The sequence below is a fragment of the Ictidomys tridecemlineatus genome, chromosome 2 (assembly GCF_052094955.1).
Source record: "Ictidomys tridecemlineatus isolate mIctTri1 chromosome 2, mIctTri1.hap1, whole genome shotgun sequence".
Classification (NCBI taxonomy): domain Eukaryota; kingdom Metazoa; phylum Chordata; class Mammalia; order Rodentia; family Sciuridae; genus Ictidomys; species Ictidomys tridecemlineatus.
Window position 1 is genome coordinate 132,908,529 of NC_135478.1, and position 20,006 is coordinate 132,928,534.

General features: G+C 38.4%; 1 pseudogene; it reads left to right on the plus strand.

Annotated features, from left to right (window-relative positions):
- The first annotated feature begins 12,163 nt into the window (after window positions 1–12,163).
- On the plus strand, window positions 12,164–17,340 carry LOC101957491 (uncharacterized; annotated as a pseudogene).
- Window positions 17,341–20,006: the final 2,666 nt, after the last annotated feature.

A 20,006-nucleotide genomic window follows, 5' to 3' on the forward strand; every position in this document is an offset into this window, starting at 1 on the left:
ACATGCCTCATTTGGAACCATAACTGAAACAGTAGAGCACACACCAAAAAATGTACATTTTGTACATTCTTGAAGGCAGAAAATATTGTAATGGAATATTCTTGTGGATTCCTGTGTGGGTATTAAAAGAATAGTTCATCTAGCCCAAGAGCATTTCTATAACACTCATTTTAGTGAAGGTATAGCATTTCTTTGGCTTAAAATATTATTTTTTTAGGGAACATTAATTATTGCTAATCAATTGATAATATATGTTTTCATTAATACACTAATACATTTTCTGTCTAATCTCTGCCAATTAAAGGACTCATGGGTATATTTTGAATGGGGTCTGTTGCTCTTTCTCATTGATGGGGCTATTCTCTTACTGAGAATTTTTGTTGTTATTCTTTTGTCTTTTTTTTCCTCTTTCCAGCTAACATGTGGAGTGCTTTGAGCAGGAGAATTTAGGGCAAATGTTGCCTGTGCTGTCTTGACTGCTTCCCTTGCCTTCTCGCAGCCATGTTTCCAGCGTCCTCAGCATGTTTTGAAGAGCAACAAAAAATGAGTAAATCTCTGGTGAGTTGTTTATCTATTCCTTGTTTGTTTTACATCATATGTTGGGAGCTTTATGAAGTCCAGGAATTAAAATGGAATTGTAGAAAAGAGTCAAGTTCAGCATCAGAGACATGTACATATATAAGGTAAAATTGACATGGAGCTAAGAGAGGGTCATCTTCTCTGCCTCTGATGCTTGAGATTAACCCATAGGTGCATACCACTGAGCTACATCCCCAGCTTTTTTTTTTTTTTTTTAAATTTATTTTAAGGCATGGTCTTGCTAAGGTACCTTAACTGTGAAATTGTGATCCTCCTGCCTCAGTTCTCAGATTGCAGATATGCATGCATGTGCCATTGCACTCAGCTATAGGCAGGCTTTGAGACCTGAAAGACATCTATGTTGAGTAGAATTCGTCTTTCTGATGCCTGACACAGTGCAGTCACATTTGCTACATGATTTGAAAAGAACCTGAGAGGAGTACATGCTCACCTTTGATGGGACATAACACCACTAAAAGCTGAAAACATTGACTTCATTAGACATGGAGGTGAAGCTGTGGTGAGTTTTTTCACTAACGCCTGGAAATAAACACTTCTAACTTTCTGCAGTGGAACTAACTTGTTCTAAAGGAAAGCTGTCTTAAGGTTTTTCTGGAATTAGTAAAATAGTGTGGTCTTTGGCAGGTTTTGGAAGGCCATATTGATTCAAGGATTTTCTGGAGGATTCTTCTGACCACAGGTCATTTAGTAACTCTCTGTACACATGTCTCAGCTCATCTACACACACAGGGTGTGCAGCCCCCTGTTCAAAGTTATTTTCTGGCAAATATTCCCATTGCTCATTTATACTTTGTCCCACTCAGTGCTGTCTTAGTTCTTCATAAGCTCATTAATAATCTGAAGTGTAGTTGAATCGACAGTCCCTTGCCTTATTAGAAATCACTGCCCATGATTTCCTCCTGGAAATTCTTTGTCAGTTACTGTCACAGCCTCTGTCATGATGCCTTTATTCTCTGTTTCCCTGAATTCTGCTCCCCTTTCTACTTGTTCACAGAGCTCATCCAGGTGCTCCATCCTGGGCTCTATTCTTCTCACTCTACAGTTTGCTTTGATGGCTTTGGCTCCCTCTGGTTTGCACTCCTCTTTCTCTCTAGTGTGGACCTGTGCCCCACCCCTTCAGTTCCCTGTTGAATTACCTTTGACTGCCTGACAGATCCAAAATGAAAATCTTTTTTTTAGCTCACCCCTGATATGGTTTAGATATTAAGTGTCCTCCAAAAGCCACGTGAAACAATGCAAGAAAGTTTAGAGGCAAAATGATGGGGTTATGAGAGCATTAACCTAATCAGTGCCTTAATCCTGGATAGGAATTAACTGGGTGTAACTGTACACAGGTAGGGTATGGCTGAAGGAGATTGGTTCCTGGGAGCATGCTTTTGGGGTTTATATTTTGTCCTTGTTGAGCATCGCAGTCTCTCTACTTCCTCTTGGTAATGTCCTGACCCACTTTCCTCCATCACAGTTTTTCACCATGATGTTCTGCCACACCTTGGTCCCAGAGCAGTGGAGCAGGCTATCTATGGACTGAGACCTCAAAATATTCTTTCTCTAAAACTGTTTTTGTTAGGTCTTTTGGTTACAACAGTGAAAAAGCTTGCTAAAACAACCCCATCTTGCCAGTGATACAGCCCTCAAAGATGAGTTTTTTCCTTGGATTCCTATCTCATGTGGTGCCGGGTTTCTGTTTGAGACTAAGTGGCTCAGAGGTCACTCCAGGTAAACTGGGTTAACTGGGCTGCACAAAATAATCACACAAGAGACACAAATACTTTTTTCTTTGAGGTCGCTGTGAAGGCTCCTCTGACCTTAAGGGTCCACAGGAAGAGAGAGAGAGAGAGAGAGAGAGAGAGAGAGAGAGAGAGAGAGAGAGAGAGAGCGAGAGAGCGCGAGCGTGAGAGCGTGAGAGCGTGAGTGCGTGCGCGCGCACACACACGTGCTGACCCCTTTTATTGAGGAGAAGGTATTCAAATGAGGCAAGGGGTCAGCTTTCAGGGGGCTGAGTTTATCTTCATGATGTCCACTGTCAGCAGGTTGACTGACACCTGGGTAGGCCACATCCAAGGGCACAGTAAGGGAAGGGGACACACACAAGGCACTTCCATGGAAAATTCTATCCTAAACAGGGCAAGGGGTTAGATTACAAAGGAACAGGTGAGCTTAGCTTCACCCATGGGGCTGTAGGAAGACACGCCCGGGCAAAGACACAGTCACTCCAACCCTAGAAGAGCCGGGCAGTCTAGCAGCATGGGTGCCTGACTGCCACATCGCCCAGCCAGGAAGTTAACTCAGTCACACGTGTGAGGTTGGTCTCCCCCAATGTGGTGTTAACTTTTGCAACTTTAAAAAATTCCTTTCATTTTTATTCTAATATTTGTATACAATTCCAGTGTAGGGGAGGAGCTGGTAATGCTCATGAATAAAACACAGAAACTATAGAAATGCCATTCCTGGCAATACTGGAAGCCTGCTCCCTTGGGTGGTGCAGCTCTGCAGCATGTGTGGTGACTTCCTTAGGAGTCTGGTGGAGCAAGAAGGCAGGAGTTAGTGGGCCATATGGAAAGGTCACTAGAAAGCCATGCAGAGAATGAAAACAAGATTTTCCTAATTGGTACCTTGTCTTTATAAAAATTTGTTATGTTACAGTGGCTCTATGTAGAGTTTTTTGGTTTTGTTTTTTTAAGTTGTAGTTGGACACATCTTTATTTTATTTATATATTTTTATTTTTATGTGGTCCTGAGGATCAAACCCAGTGCCTCACATGTACTTGGCAAGCTCTTTTCAAACTCTTTCAAAGACTGCATTTAATTTCATTGTTCTTTCCTCTAACCATTTAACCATGAATAAGGAAAAATGGATGTGTGTGACAATCATGGATATGTTAATGGACTATAACTGTAGCTCATAATAGGGTAAGAATAAACCTTATTGGGCTGGGGCTGTATCTTCGAGGCAGAGCATTTGCCTAGCATATGTGAGGCACTGGGTTTAATTCTTAGAACCGAATAAAAATAAATAAAATATTTAAAAAAAAAAGAAATAAAAGAATAAATCCTCATTAACTGAATATTTAAATTCATTATTATATTTCCATATAACAAAATGTGAAGTGATCTTTATTTATTTTGAACTGAATTTTAAATTAAAACCTTCACATTGCATGTTTTAAACTAAGGTACTATTTGTGACCTGTAATGAGTTTTAAGGTGTTCCAATTATCTTCTGCATGTTAAAGTTCCCCCAAACTTACTGGCTTAAACAGGAATTCTCATAATGATTAACCATGTGTGTGTCAGGAACTGCACAAGGGAACGTAGGGAATGTAATCTTTTCCCTAAAAGATCATCGTAGAAAAGATTTTAAAGTTCACCATTGAGTTATTGTCAACTTTGTGCTTTCCACATATGGCTTTTATTATATCGAGGTTGTTTCCGTGTTTGAGTGTTTTCTGGGGTGGTGGTGGAAACTTTTGGTTGTAGGGCCTAGTTGTAGAAAGTAGGTTACTGATTGAAAGGTAAATAGCCATCATGATGTGTGTAGTTTGCTCCAACACATTTTCCCTAGCAACATGTTGTGCTTTATAACAGGCCCCCAAACAATGGAACTACATGACTGTAGACTAAAAACTTGGAAACAGAGGGTCAAAATAAGTCTTTCCTCCTTTTAGGTTGTTTATGTGAGTTATTTTGTTACAGTGACTGAAATCTGGCTAACATAGAATATTTGTTGTGAGTCATCCACAGACTGTGTGTATGAGCTATGCACATTTGAGCGATATGAGGGGACTGGTCTGGCATTGCACGCAGATTGGGCTGTGTGACGGAAGCGTGCCCTTCCTCTCACTCTGCCTGTGATCCCACACAGCACCTGAGAAGGGTATGACTTGCCATGATGTCAATCAATATCCAAGACATCACAAAGCAAGACTCCACCTTTTGAAACCCTATCCCTTGCCTTATCTATGGAATGGCTTTTCCCTAATAAATAGAGGTGTTCCGGGTGGGTTCTCTTTTGCCTTCCAGCATGGAAGAGGACCCTTGAGGTCACAGAGCAGTCCCCCTCTCAACCTGAGAAACTCATGTGTGTGTGTTGCATGGTTTCTTCACCGTTTTCTTAGTTTAATGTTGCAGCCAGCTCTTTTAAACCCAGCTCGCCTCGCCAGCCCAGCCAGCTGGCAGGAATTACTGTTACCAAGAGTAGGGATTGTTGCTTTGACTACATCTGACCATTGGAATCAGAAGCTTTGGACCTGGTTTGTAGAAGGATTTGGAAAGGTTTGGAGATGCAGTGTCGAGAAGCCCTAGAATTCTGAAGGTAGAGTTTAGTGGACGATTCTGTGAGATTAGAAGACCAGAATTTTGACTGAAATATAGATAGTAAGAGACGATGCTCATGAGGTTTAGAACTCTGTTGGAATTGGAATAGAGGTATTTCTAGCAAAGAACTTGTCTATATTTTGTTTGTGTACTGAGATTTTGTGTGAGGCTGAGCATAAAGATGATGGACTAATTAATTTGGAAAAGGAAATTTCAAGGTAGCACAGCATTCAGACAATGCCTTGGGCATTTCTGGCTGCTCTTAGCCAGGTTTATTGTGGAAATTGAGAGCAAAGAGCAGAGTGGAAAGATTTACAGACTTGTAGTTTGACCAGAAATGCATCAAATGTGAAATGGGGGCTGAGAAAGGGGTGTTTGCTGAGGACATTAGGACCATTAAAAGAAGCCAAATACTTTGCAGGAGGACTACAGTAAGAAAGATGGCTTGAGGACTGGGGATGTGGCTCAAGCGGTAGCGTGCTCGCCTGGCATGCGTGTGGCCCGGGTTCGATCCTCAGCACCAGCACTACATACAAAGATGTTGTGTCCGTCGAAAACTAAAAAATAAATATTAAAAAATTCTCTCTCTCTCTCTCTCAAAAAAAAAAAAAAAAAAGAAAGAAAGAAAGAAAGATGGCTTGAGAGCATCTCAGGAATCAGCAAGACCCTATTTCTCACAGGCTCAAGGGTATAAAAGTATAATTCTTTCTTTTGAGAATAGAACTCCTGGGTGCTCTGCTTCCCCACTGGGCAATCTAGCAGGTTGTTTCTCAGGATTTATTTCACCTTGTTCAGCCCTCCAAGCAGTCAGAGGCCACTGCCACCATGGTCCAGGAGGACCTAGTTCCTACTGAAGTCAGTAGCAGACATGACATTGACCACTTGATGGTGGTTTTGTAGCAGTGCAGAATGGAAGAAGTGTGGGGTCGTGGAGGCTCCCACCAAGGCTTCAAAGGAAGACCTGTGTGGCAGGGTTGGAGTGCTTGCAGGAATTCTTTAAGTAGGCAATGGGTGAAGCTATAAGAATGAGCTGAAGTACCATGGAGAACCTGGATGTCAGGAATGTGGATAGCCTGCCAAGGAAAGCCACTTGGAATAAGCAGAGCCATCCAAGAGTGGCTATATGAACTGCAGCCTGAAAGACCATAGAGTTGGGGCTGTGTTAGCTCTTTGGAGCTCTCAGCATGCCACCATGTACGCTGGATATCAGATTTGAAGCTGTAGGATTTAATGTATACTGGGCAAGCACTCAACCATTGAGCTATGTCCTTAGCTCCTACTTTCATTTGAGTACTTGTGTGATATGTTTTTCCTCATGTGTTTACTTTTCATCCATATATGTTTATATTGAAAGTGAACTTCTTGTAGTGAATATATAGTTGTATTTTATTTTCTAACCACATTTGCTGTCTGATATTTCTTACATCCTGCCATGTCTGTTCTAGTGCATCCTTTGCCAGTTGAAATCATGTATGCCTTTGGTATGCCCTGTAGCATTTTCTTTGTAGCCTGGCATGTTATGCCAAGTAAGAGGAACTGTAGGAAATCATTTTAGCTTTGTGGTAAGGTGTAAGAGGCTGTTTTAGTCTGTACAGATTACAGTAATAAAATAACCTAGAGTGGGCAATTAATAAACAATATGAATTTATTGCTCACAGTTCTGGAATCTTCAGAGTCCAAGAGCCCCAGTAGATTGCATGTGTGGTGAGGGCCTTTTCTTTATAGATAGCCCTGTCTGTGTGCTGTTACACACCTGGCAGAAGTTGTGGAAAAGCTACCTTGGTCTTCTTATCAGGGAATTAATCTTGTTTACTGGTGCTGTACCTTCATGAATTAATCCGTGTCCAAAAGCCCCACCTCTGATTACTGCTACTGTGAGGATTAAGTTTCAACATATGAATTTTGGGAAGACACAAACATTTACACCATATTAAAGGGCTCTGTAGACAGATGTGGTGGCACACGCCTGTAATCCCAGTGGTTCAGGAGGCTGAGGCAGGAGGATCACAAGTTCAAAGCCAGCTTCAACAACTTAGTGAGACCCTGTCTCTAAATCAATAAATAAGACAAAAAGAACTAGGGATGTTGCTCAGTGGTTAATCTCAGTGTCTTCTCCTTACTTTTATATTCAAGAAGATTTATTGATTTTTTTTTTCTCTTTAGTCTCTTAAGTTCTTTACTTGGTTTAAGAATGGAAAGCTGTCTTTCAGATTTCCATTACTGAGAAAATTTCCTGAGGTCATCAACTTAAAAGGAGGAAAGGTTTATTTTGGCTCATAATTTAGGAGGTTGCAGTCCATGGTGAATTCACCTCATTACTTTTGGGCCTGTGGCAAATGGCAGTTGAAGCTAGCCTGGATGCTGGAACAGGCCAAGGTCCCAGTGTCCCCTAAAAATGTAGGACTCTGATAATCTAACTTCTACATATGAAGCCTCACCTCTTAATGATTCTACCACTCCTTCTTATAAATTTGAGCCTTTCACACATGGGTATTTGGGGTACATTGCAAACTAAAGCAACTTTCAGGCTCTTTACATATAGGGCTGGATGCTAGGATGATATTTTTTTATAGTGTCATCTGAATGTCTATGCAGACAACCTAAAGAATTTATCTCTGAAGAAGTATGTATATGATAAATTATATTAGTAGTGTCCTTAATGTTGAATTTCCCTCTATTCATGGGATAAAACCAAATTCTTTCATTCTTTACACTTTTATTTCTTTGCTTTTGTCAGCATATATTAGTTTTCCTGTTACTTTTCTTCTTCAGTCTCTTACATTTTCTTCAAGCCATTTTCTTCACTCTGATGACTTCAAGCAACAGTTAAATTGTATTACTTTCTAAATTTTTAATATTCCACTTACTTCTCTCCTGGACTCTCCAGAATCATATGTTTGTAATTGCCTTTTGGACATTCCACATCTGGGACTTTAGGATTCCAGATATGATGTGTTCAGGTATGTGTTACTTTTGCCATTATGTTCTTATGTTTTCTAAATTCTCTTTATAGCAAAAGTATCTAACTAGCAGCATGCATGCAGGAAGCCTAGAAATATAAGGTCTGTTTTAATCTTCTGCTCAGCAAGTTAGTACTAAATTCTGTTCCTGTCTTTTCTTTTTTGTCTTTTTGGATTACTTATTCAGTGTTCCTACTTCTCTATTTTCTGATGGTGGTTTTCATGTAGTCCCATCATGTCTCATTCTGGTTTCTTCCCTTCTCTTCATTAACCCTTTCCAATTCTTTTTGTAAATTAAAAATTTTTTTTGTAGATGTACAGAATGCCTTTATTTCATTTATTCATTTGTTTATTTTTATGTGGTGCTGAGGATCAAATGCAGTGCCTCACACATGTTAGGCAAGCACTCTGCCACTGAGCTACAGCCCTGGCCTCCAGTGTTTTTCTTCTTTCTTTTTTTTTTTTAATATTTATTTTTTAATTATCAGCAGACACAACATCTTTGTTTGTATGTGGTGCTGAGGATCGAACCCGGGCCGCACACATGCCAGGCGAGCGTGCTACTGCTTGAGCCACATCCCCAGCCCGCCTCCAGTGTTTTTTTAGGGAATGACTACTGAAATATAGAACTTCTTAGTTAACTGACCTGATCTTCTATGATCTCACTGTTTACACCCTGTGGTTTGGAAAGTGGCAGTGCTCAGCCTGAAGTGAACATAAACATGCCTTTGGCATGCAGGAAGGAAATATTGGGATGCCTCTCTACATGCTTTTAATTTGTAAGTAATTATAAACAATGTTGCTTAAAGTTGGGATCTTTTCAGTATTTAAGTGTAGAATCACCCACTCCATAATATCTTCTTTCAGTGTTGTGTTTGTGTCATCATGATCCAGATTCTTTCACCTGGATTCAGCCAGGTGTGTGGTGTTTGTGTGCTGGTGACTGGATTCCTGCTCTCATGAAAACACATGGTTGATACATGGCAGAGCTTAAATGTTTTTGGTGTTTTAGCGAGGGGCAGTCTTATAGTACAAAATAGAACTTTATTCTCCTTCCTCAATTCATCTACATGGAAGTTGTGTTTGGTTCATCAAAGAAATTATTGTAGGTATTTATTCTTGTGTTGTCTTCATACTAAGTAATAAGTGTTTTGAACAAGCAAAATTATATTCACACTTTAATCCCTAGCAACAAGGTTGATTTTCAGATCCAGAAGGTAAGCTTGATAATAGCATTAGTAACTAATTAATAAAATGATGCATGACTTTAATCTTAACTACTTAGGAGGCTATGGCTGAAGGATCATAAGTTCCAGCCAGCATGTACAACTTATTAAGACCCTATCTCAAAGTGAAATGAACAGGGCTGGGTTTGTATCTCAGTGGTAGAGTGCTTGCCTAATATGTATAATGCCATAAGTACAATTCCCGGTGGTAAAGATAAATAAGTATTTAATTAAAAGGGCAGGATAGTGTATGATTTTTCTTTTCCCTGCCATGTAGAGTACAAAGTAAGCTGCATTCTATGTAAAATTCACATAACCCCCACCCCTCAGCACACCCAAAAGCCAGAACTTCCAAATTCTAACTCTTTAGACTAGGACTGATGATTTGAGAAATATGCTGTTACAAGTACTAGTGTCATTTGAGGATGTGGCTGTGGACTTCACCTGGGAGGAGTGGCAAGATCTGGATGATACTCGGAGGACTCTGCACAGGGACTCGATGTTGGAGACCTACAGTTCCCTGATGTCACTGGGTGAGTGAAACTCTGCAGTTATTCTCAGAAGCAAGCCCTTTCTATAGTAAACACATGAACACTTGTAGGATTTAATGCTGTTTAGATCGAAGATTCCAGTCTATGAAGAATTGATTGTGTTCCCATCTCTAAAAGGCTTACATAGGCTTCTTAGTTGCCTAGCCCCTGAAGTTGAGCTGTTGAAATTCTTCAAAGAACCTGCCTTAATAGTTTGGTAAAGTCCCAAGTTATTTTCCACTGACAGGACATTGCATCACCAAACCTGAAGTGAACCTGGAGCAAGGAGCAGAGCCGTGGATGGGAGAACTCCCAAATGAGAGCATCAGTGAGTGCATATTGGGCTGGGAGGTCCTGAAGAGGAGAGCCAGGAGATGTTGGCCATGTTGTGCTGTCTTCACAAGCATCCCCTAGGTCCCAGACATGAGAACAGCTGTTCTATATACATAAGACACGTGAAATATAATCACTAAGGAGGACTCTCACATATATTCCTACCTTCAATTTTGCTGAATATTTTCTTACATTTACACCAAATCTAGTCTCTTAGATACTTCTTAGACATTTTTCTTTGATTTCTACTTTTTCTGATTCTCTGTTATCTCTTATCCTTCATTCTCATGTGCTTTTTTTTTTTTTTTTTTGCTGTCAGACATTTCTTCATAAATTTCTTTATGCTTCAAGCACATCCTAATGGAGCATATTTTCACTACCATTGATTTTATATTTGTACCTATGACAGCAATGAGGGTGATTCTGTGCCTCTCATAGAATTTATTTATGATGATATTTAAATGAAAAGTTCCTGTGTATTGAGTAGGCAGTTAAGAACTGTGAAGAATATTTAACCAGAGTGAGACAGAGAGAAACAGGAAATGTTATAATTTAAAAAGGATGGTGAGAGAAGACAGCCTTAGGGTGATTTTTTTTGTTCATTGGTTGATTTGTTTTTATGGGGCTGGGCATAAAACCCAGGTCCTTGTGCATACTCGTCAAGCACTTTTCAACTAGGTTATATTTTTAGGGGAATTATTAATGTTTACACTGGTATTGTTTCAGTTACTGGTTTTGAAATTTTACAGAAAAAAAACATAGGTTGATATAAAAAAAAGATCTAGATTTGCAAGCAGAACTCAGTCTTGGAAATGTAAATTTGGAAATTGATAGTGTAAATGTGGTAAAGTTATTCTTAGAAATTCAACAAAGGATTTCATAAAGAAAATGAGAGAAGTCCAGAGTCACATATGTGAACCAGGATATCAGAAATCGTCAAAGTGAGGATCCAGTATATGAGCATGGAAAGGGGTGGTCTTGGACTTGGGGAAGAGTCAGGAAATTCTGGCCTGAAGCACAACAGAACCAAGGGTTTTACATTGAGCTGACATTTTGGGGAGTAGAATTTGAATTTAGCATTTCCCTTTTCTCTTTGTGGCTATTATTCTAAAACAACATACACAATGAGAAATGTACAGAAGACTCCACTTTGCATAAAATTAGCAAAACTGCTAACACTGCAGTGCATGAGATTATATTCCTCAAAAGCAGTGGATTATCAACCAATTGGTACATGTCCCAGGAATAGTGGGGAAAATGCCAGGGCTGTTAATCTCAGAAAGAACCAGAAAAACACTTTCCAGAGATTATGGGCACCAAAGGTGAGTGTTCAGGGTGGGGCTCTGAAGCTTCCTGTACTTGTTTTGGTTCTGAGAACTGGAGGAAGCCAGGTTAAATTAGAAATTGTCAGAAAGCTGTCCTTTTCTAGAGTGTAAAACAATTTTATATTTAGAAAACTCCCATATACTTATAGTCTTTCCCCAGGGAAAAATGAAAACTAAATGAACATAGATACAAAACACTTTCCATTACCCATATTCCTTCTCTAGGGGACAGTCATTTGACCTGATTCACCCTACAAGGAGCTGGTCACAGAAATTCTTGCCACCTTCAAAACAGAATAATGAGAAGAATCTCAGTGGGAGATAATTGTTATATAAAAAAAGTGGAGATAAAGAACAGGGAAAACTAATGGCAGGGTATAAGCACTCAATGAAGAATTATTGCAAGAAGTAGCTGAATATTTTAATCAAATGTCTGTCTCTTCATGAAATAAACATAGAAAAACAGTTGTGCACTAGAAAAACTACCAGTGCCATTTATTAAATGAAGTCAGTAGGAAGAGAATGCAAAACCAATACTTGTTATGTATTTTATAAAATTTTATGCCGATAGGATATGCTCGTACATATATATGAGCATTCCACAGAAATATTTAAGCCAGGAGTGATGATACTTGTCTTTAGTAACTCCAGCCTCTTGAGAATCTGAGGCTGGATGATCACAAGATTGAGACCAGCCTGGGAACTTGGTGGGACCTTCTCAAAAACATGAAGGGCTATAGATGTGGCCCAGTAGAAGAGTGCTTGCCTACTATGCATGAAGCCTTGGGTTCAATCCCAGCTGTCCCATGAAAAGAAGAAATGTTCATATGTAGTTCATAGGTGTGTTCTTTTTTTTCCTCTCATTTTAGATGTGAAGAAAATGGATGATTTAATTGAGATTAACCAGGGAAGACAAGATAGCCATTTCTGGCAAGATGTAATGAACACCAACAACATGTTAACGGAGGAAAGAGATGGATTAGGAAACACTTTTTCTTTGATCCCAAATTGTATTTCAGATTTGATTATAAATAATGGAAAGCCTGAAGAGTTTAATATATGTCAGAACTCTCATCTCTCTATTGAGCCTGAGGAGATGCATCCTGGAGAGAAATCTGGTGATGACTATAACATAACTGGGAAATTCCTCAGATGTCCTGAAAATTTTGATCAGCATCCCAAGATTCACCCTTGGAAGCAGAATTTTGAATATAGTGGAGAAAATTTTGAATATAGTGGAGAAGGGAAAGTTTTCAACAAAGAGGCAGCTGTACTGAAAAAGAGTGTTCAGATTGGAGAGACTTCTGGTAACCATAATGAATATGGGAACAACCATTATGAGTCGGCTCTTATTGACGAGGAAGGAAGGAAGATTTTTTATCAAGAATGTACTCTCAAATAAAATCAGCAAATACAAACAGAGATGACATCCTGTGACTGTCTTGAATGTGAGAAAAACTTCATTAGCGAATTAGATTTTCCAGTACATCTGGGGACACATACAGGGCAAAGACCCTACTCATGTGACCAGTGTGAGAAATCCTTCAGCTATAGGTCAGACCTTACAGTCCATTGGAAAACTCACGCAGGTGAGAATCCTGACAAATGTACTGAATACGTTCAATCATTTTACCAAAAATCCTACCTCAGAGACCCTCAGAGAATTGACACAGGGGAGAAACTTTATGAATGTACTCAGTATGGAACAACTTACAGCCGGGAGTCAAACCTCACACTCAGTGAGGCTGTCGACACTATGGTGAAACTCTATGAATGTAATCAATGTGGAAGAACTTTTCGACAGAAATCACACCTCACTCGACATGAGAAAATCCACACTGGGGAGAAACCCCATGAATGTAATCAATGTGGAAAAACCTTTGGCCAGAAGTCCAACCTCAGGAATCATCAGAGAATTCACACAGGGGAGAGACCCTATGAATGTAAGCAGTGTAGAAAAACCTTTTGCTGGAAGTCACAATTGACATATCATGAGGCTGTCCACACTGGGGAGAAACACTATCAGTGTAAGCAATGTGGGAAAACCTTTTATCAGAAGTCAGGTCTCAGGAAACATCGAAGAATTCACACTGGGGAATCACCCGATGAATGTAATGAATGTGGAAAAACCTTTGGCCAGAAGTTCAATCTCAGGAAGCATCAAAGACTTCATATAGGGGAGAAGCCCTACAAATGTAATCAGTGTGGAAAAACCTTTTATTGGAAGTCACAACTGAGTCAACATGAGGCTGTCCACACTGGAGAGAAACACTATGAGTGTAAGCAGTGTGGAAAAACCTTTTCCCGAAAGTCCAGTCTCAGAAAACATCAGAAAACTCACACAAGTGAGAAATCCTATGAATGTAATGAATGTGAGAAAACTTTTACCAGAAGTCCTACCTCAGGAAACATCAAAGAATTCACACAGGGGAGAAACCTTATGAATGTAATCAATGTGGAAATCCCTTTTCCCAGAAGTCAGACCTCAGGAAGCATCAAAGAATTCACACTGGGGGAGAACCCTATGAATGTAATGAATGTGGAAAAGCCTTTGCCCAGAAGTCAGACCTCAGGATACATTAGAGAATTCACACAGGAGAGAAACCCTATGAATGTAATCAATGTGGGAAGACCTTGGCAGGAAGTCACAGCTGACTGGGAAGAAACCCTATTAATGTTAGCAATGTGAGAAGACCTTTTGCTGAAAGTGTAAGCAATGTGGAAAAACCTTTAACCAAAAGAAAACATCAGAGAACTCAGAAGTGAGGAACCCTTTGAATGTAGTGAATGTTGAGAATCTTTTTTTTTTTAAAACAGTTTTTTTTAGAGAGGGGGGGGAGAGAGAGAGAGAGAGAGAATTTTTTAATATTTATTTTTCAGTTCTCGGCAGACACAACATCTTTGTTTGTATGGGGTGATGAGGATTGAACCCGGGCCGCACGCATGCCAGGCGAGCACGCTACCACTTGAGCCACATCCCCAGCCCAAGAATCTTTTACTAGAACTACAACCTCAGGAAGCATCATACAGCTCTCACAAGGAGAGAAACCCTATGAATGTAATGAATGTGGAAAATCCTTTGCCAAAAATGATGGCTCAGAATGCATCAGGTATTCTGAGAAGCCAAATGAATGTAAAGATTGTAGGAGAATGGGCTGGAGTTGTGGCTCAGTGGTAGAGCACTTGCCTAACATGTGTGAAGTACTGGGTTCCATCTTTAGCACCATGTAAAAATAAATAAAAAAGGTAAAAAAGACCAAAATTATAGAAGGCTGGCATAGTGGCGCAAGCCTGTAATACCAGCGATTTGGAAGGCTGAGGCAGGAAGATTGCAAGTTCAAAGCCAGCCACAGCAACTTAGCAAGGCTCTGAGCAACTTAGTGAGGCCCTGTCTCTAAATAAAATATTTTTTAAAAAACGGGGCTGGAGATGTGGCTCAGTGGTTGAGCATCCCAGAGTTCAATCCCCAGTACAAAAAAAAAAAAAAAAGAAGTTTCTACTGTGTCATCCTTCACTAAATATGAGATAATCCACACAGGGCAGAAACAACTATCAACATATTCAGTGTTGAAGACCTGTTATCAGAGGTTAGTCCTCAGGAAGCATCAAAGAATTCACAGTGAGAAGAAGAGTATGAATATAATCAGTGTGGAATTTTTTTTTTTTTTTTTTTTTTTTTTACCAGAAGCAGACCTCAGTAGGCATCAGTGAACTCACAAAGTAGAAAAAAATCTTATATGGCATAAGCATACTACTCATCCCCCAAAACTATTTTATTTTCTCTGGGACACAGCCTGCGTTTCTCAGGTTTTCATATGGTCACTATCATCAATTAACTTAGCTATCTGCCTGGGGAATATGGAAAAAAGGAACATTACTTTAAAACCTGCCAACATAAGAACAACCATTCAGTTATCTTATTTCTTTTTAAAAAAATTTTTTTTAAATGTTGATGTTAAGAGACATCCAAGCTCCACTGTAGTCCTCATTCCAACTTTTTAAGGCATTGGCTGGCAACAAAATCTCAAATAGAACTTAGAGTACTTACAGAACAGGCCACAATTCCAGCTGCTTTGCCTGGTTCTGAGGCTACAATTGATACCATCATTTCCTACTAAAGACGTTGCAATTTTTTTTTAACATTTTTTATTTTTTGTAAGTGGTTGGAAACAATACCTTTTTTTTTTTTTTTTTTAATGTGATGCTAAGGGTTGAACCCAGGGCCTCACATGTGCTAAATGAGTGCTCTACTGCTGAGCCACAATCCCAGCCCCAACAATTTTAAATTTTTAATTGATGTCATACTTTTTAGCATTCTCATTTTTCCCACTTCAGGAACATGTTAATGATGTTTAAATAGGCATCAGTGAACTCACAAAGTGGAAAAAATCCCAAGTACACTCTCTGAGGCATTGAGGAATATAAAGAGAAAAGATTAAAGAAATTGAAATGCTACATTACAAAATATTCACTTGTTTAGCAGTAAAAAGGAATGAAAAAGTATGGGATGAATTGAAAACAATAATGGCAGACAGATCCAACAGTATCTAGAATAACTGTGTAAATGGATTAAGGAATATATCAAAAAACAGTGATATTCAGATTTAATTAGAAAACAAAATACAACTGTATATGAGTAACTCAAAAGTTACAAACAAAAGCAAACAGTTGAAAATGAAGCTATATACACAGAAACCAGAAAAATTACTAAAATAGCTTTATTAGTACTAGAGATGGATTTTGAAATAGAGATCCAAGGACATTTTATATTGATAAAAATATCACTCAGTAACATAGAGGAAATACCAACATATATTTAGCAATTAGTTCTTTTCCTCTTCAAGGTGGTGTCTGGAGACACTGAGAATGGTCCAGCATTTGACATACTGTGGACATTTCTACAGTACAGCCTCTAAGTAGGCTGTCCCAAAACCCTGGAAACAGAGTTTGCCTATACACCAAAGAGGTTGGGAAAGCACCAAAATCTGCATGTGTTTTATACCCAGGGAGACTAATATGGTGTTGTGTAGTAAAAACTAACATTCTTAGGAGGTTGTCTAAAATGGAAAAAAAAAAAAAAAAGCCAGCCAGGCCCATGGTTCTATCTGTGCTAAATGTGTTTGTGACAGGATTAAGCATATTTACCTTATTGAGGAGTAGAAAATTATGATAGTAGGCTGGGGATGTAGCTCAAGCGGTAGCGCGCTCGCCTGGCATGCGTGGCCCGGGTTTGATCTTCAGCACCACATACAAACAAAGATCTTTGTGTGTCCACCAAAAATTAAAAAATAAATATTGAAAAAAGAAAATTATGAAAGTGTCAAAGGTTCAAGCATAGTCAGAAAGCTTAATGAAAAAAATGAAACTTGAGTCATAAATTCTTGTTCTGTGGAAAAAATACATATATGTGCCCAATAATATATCACAGAACTATGTCAAATAAACAAATGGAAGAAGAAATATAAAATTGAAGAATTCTGGTTAGAGCCTTCAGGATCTTATTTTCAATACAGGTTGGATGTGTGTGTGTGTGTGTGAGAATTAGAACTTGAGCCAAGGGGTGCTTAACCACAGAACCACATCCCCAGCCCTTTTTAATTTTTTAGAGACAGGGTGTCACTAATTTGCTGAGGCTGGGTTTGAACTTGCAATCCTCCTGCCTTTCAAAAAAGGAGACATGAAGCCTAATTCCTGATGCAATTCAGCGAGTTGTGTGTCCACATGAAGCCCAATTTCAGATTATTGACTTCCACTGAAATTAAACCCATGACTTGGCTAAATGCTCTAAAATGAGTGATAGAACCTCTCCCAGAACACAGATCTGACAGTACTTGCCTCCATAATCACCTGGGAGATCAGCATCATTCTTAAAGTCAAAAGGAGCTATCCCAGAATGATTTTGAGAATTCTATATCTGTTCCCAATCATTGCTAGCAGTTCAAGAACTACATGTCCACTGTTAAAATTTATCATTGTACCAACTATGTATATAGCTGAATAACAACAACAACAACATATAAGTTCATATAAATCAAAAACAAAATCAGCAAGCTTATTTCCCTACTTCTCAGTATTATTCTACTGTGAAAATGAATATAATTTAGCAGAGTTTAGAAAATAGTATAAACTTAGTTATTTTTTCAAAATTTACTAATCCTATAAGGACAATCTTTGTCAAAATTATTTTTGCAAAGTGCTCACATAAAATTTGTTACTCCTTTTGTCTAAGATTACCTATGGAGTCAGGGATATAGCTCTGTGGTTTTAAAGTACCTGCCTTGCATGCAAGAGGACCTAGGCTCTATCTCTAACATAAAAAGAAAAAAAAAAACTGTTTGCTTAGTTTAGTGGCCTTCATGCTATTGTGTTTTATCAAATGAAATATGTGAATCAGAAATAAAAACTTTCTAAGAAACATATCAAGTAAAAGAGTTCATGTTAGGTACATATCTATAGTCCTAGTGGCTTGGGAGGCTAAGGCAGGAGGATTGCAACTTTAAAGCCAGCCTCACAATTCAGTGAGGCCCTAAGCAACTTAGAAGAAGAAGAAAAAGCTGGGAATGTGGCTCAGTGGTTGAACGCCTCTGGGTTCCCTGGTATCAAATAAATAAATAAATTCTAAAAATGTGCATGATTACTATGGCAGCACTACAGAAAATACAGAACAGAATACAACAGACACTAGTATGGCAATATGTAAATCAATGGAAGTGTAACTGATGTGATTCTGCAATCTGTATATGGGGTAAAAATGGGAGTTCATAACTCACTTGAATCAAAGTGTGAAATATGATATATCAAGAACTATGCAATGTTTTGAACAACCAACAATTAAAAAAAAAAAGAAAATACTTACAGAAATACTACATACAGATGACAGGGTGGTAGTGGTGATAGTGGACAGAAACAAAACAAAAACTACCCAGAGATCACAAATAGATGAAACTCACTAGAAGAACAGTTAAGCAATTAAGAGTTAAGCCTGAATTCAATATATGAAACAAATAAAAATGGCATGAATTAATAAATATATTTCCATAATAACTCTGAATATTAATGGTCTCAACTCTCTAATAAGACTGACAGAGTGGAGTAGATTAAAAAACAAGACCCAAATATATGCTGTATGCAAGAGGCTCATTTTTTTTTTTTTTTTGTACCAGAGATTGAACACTTAACCACTGAGCAACACCCCCAGCCCTTTTGAGACAGGGTCTCACTAAGTTTCTCAAGGCCTTGTATATTGCTAAGGCTTGCTTTGAATTCATGATCTTTCTTCCTCAGCCTCCTGAGTCACTAGGATTACAGGCACACACTACCACATGTGGTTCAAGAGGCTCGTCTTATAAATGAAGACATATACACACTGACAGTGAAAAGATATAAGAGGACATTCTATGCAAATGGAGTCCCCAAGAAAGCAGGACTAACTACTCTCATTCAAATAGCAGATGTCAAGCAAAAATTAACCAGAAGAGACAAAAGTCACTTTATACTAGTAAGGGACATAATCTAATAAGAAAATATAATGATAATAGATGTTTATTCCCCAATCATTAAAGCATCTAATTATATAAGCAAACACTGCTTGACATAAAGACTCTGAAAAACCCCAACACAGTAATACTGTGGAATTTAAATTCTCATCATCATAAAATCAACAGATACTTCAGATCTAGAAAATACTATAATAAAATGAACATAATGGACATGTACAAAATGCTTTGTCCAACAATCACTATATTTACTTTCTTCTAAGCTGCTCATGGAACCTTCTCCAAAAAAGACCATGTATTTACAAAGCAAGTCTTAGTAAATACAAAAATCCCTTACATCTTGTCAGATCATAAAAGAATGGGATTAGAAGTTTACAGCAAGAAAAAATTATGGAAACCACACAAATACACTGGAGATTGAACAATATGGTTTTTTAAAATTATTTTTTTAGTTGTAGTTTTATTCTCAGTACTACATAAAAATATCTGTATTTTTATGTAGTGCTGAGAATGGAACCCAGCCTCACACAAGTGCTCTACCACTGAGCTACAGCTCTTGAATAATACAGTTTTGAATGATTAATGGATCATAGAAGAAATGAGGGGAGAAATTTCAAAACTTTTGGAATTATGTAAGAATAGTGTACAATGTAGTAAAATCTCTGGGCCCCCAAGGTGGTTCTAAGAGCAAGTTTATAGCATCGAGTGCCTTCATTTAAAAAATGATTACAGGGGCTGGGGATGTGGCTCAAGCGGTAGCGTGCTCACCTGGCATGCGTGCGGCCCGGGTTCGATCCTCAGCACCACATACAAACAAAGATGTTGTGTCCGCTGAAAACTAAAAAAACAAAACCCAAAAAACTAATTCCAAAACCAGTTGAAGACAGGAAATAATTATGATCAGATCCAAAATTAGTGGAATAGAGAATAAAAATCAATACAAAAGACCAATGTAACAGAGTTTGTTCTTCAAAAAGATAAATGAGATTGATAATACCTTACCCAAATTAACCAATAGAAAGACCCAAATCAACAAAAACAGATGAAAAAGGAGGTAAATTCTTAATAAAATATTAGCAATACACATTCAAAAAGACATTATACACCATATCAAGGTGGTTTCATCCCAGGGATGAAAGGTTGGTTTAACACACACAAATCAATAAATGTAACTCATCACATAAATAAGGATAAAATCTCAATCATGCCAATAGACACAGAG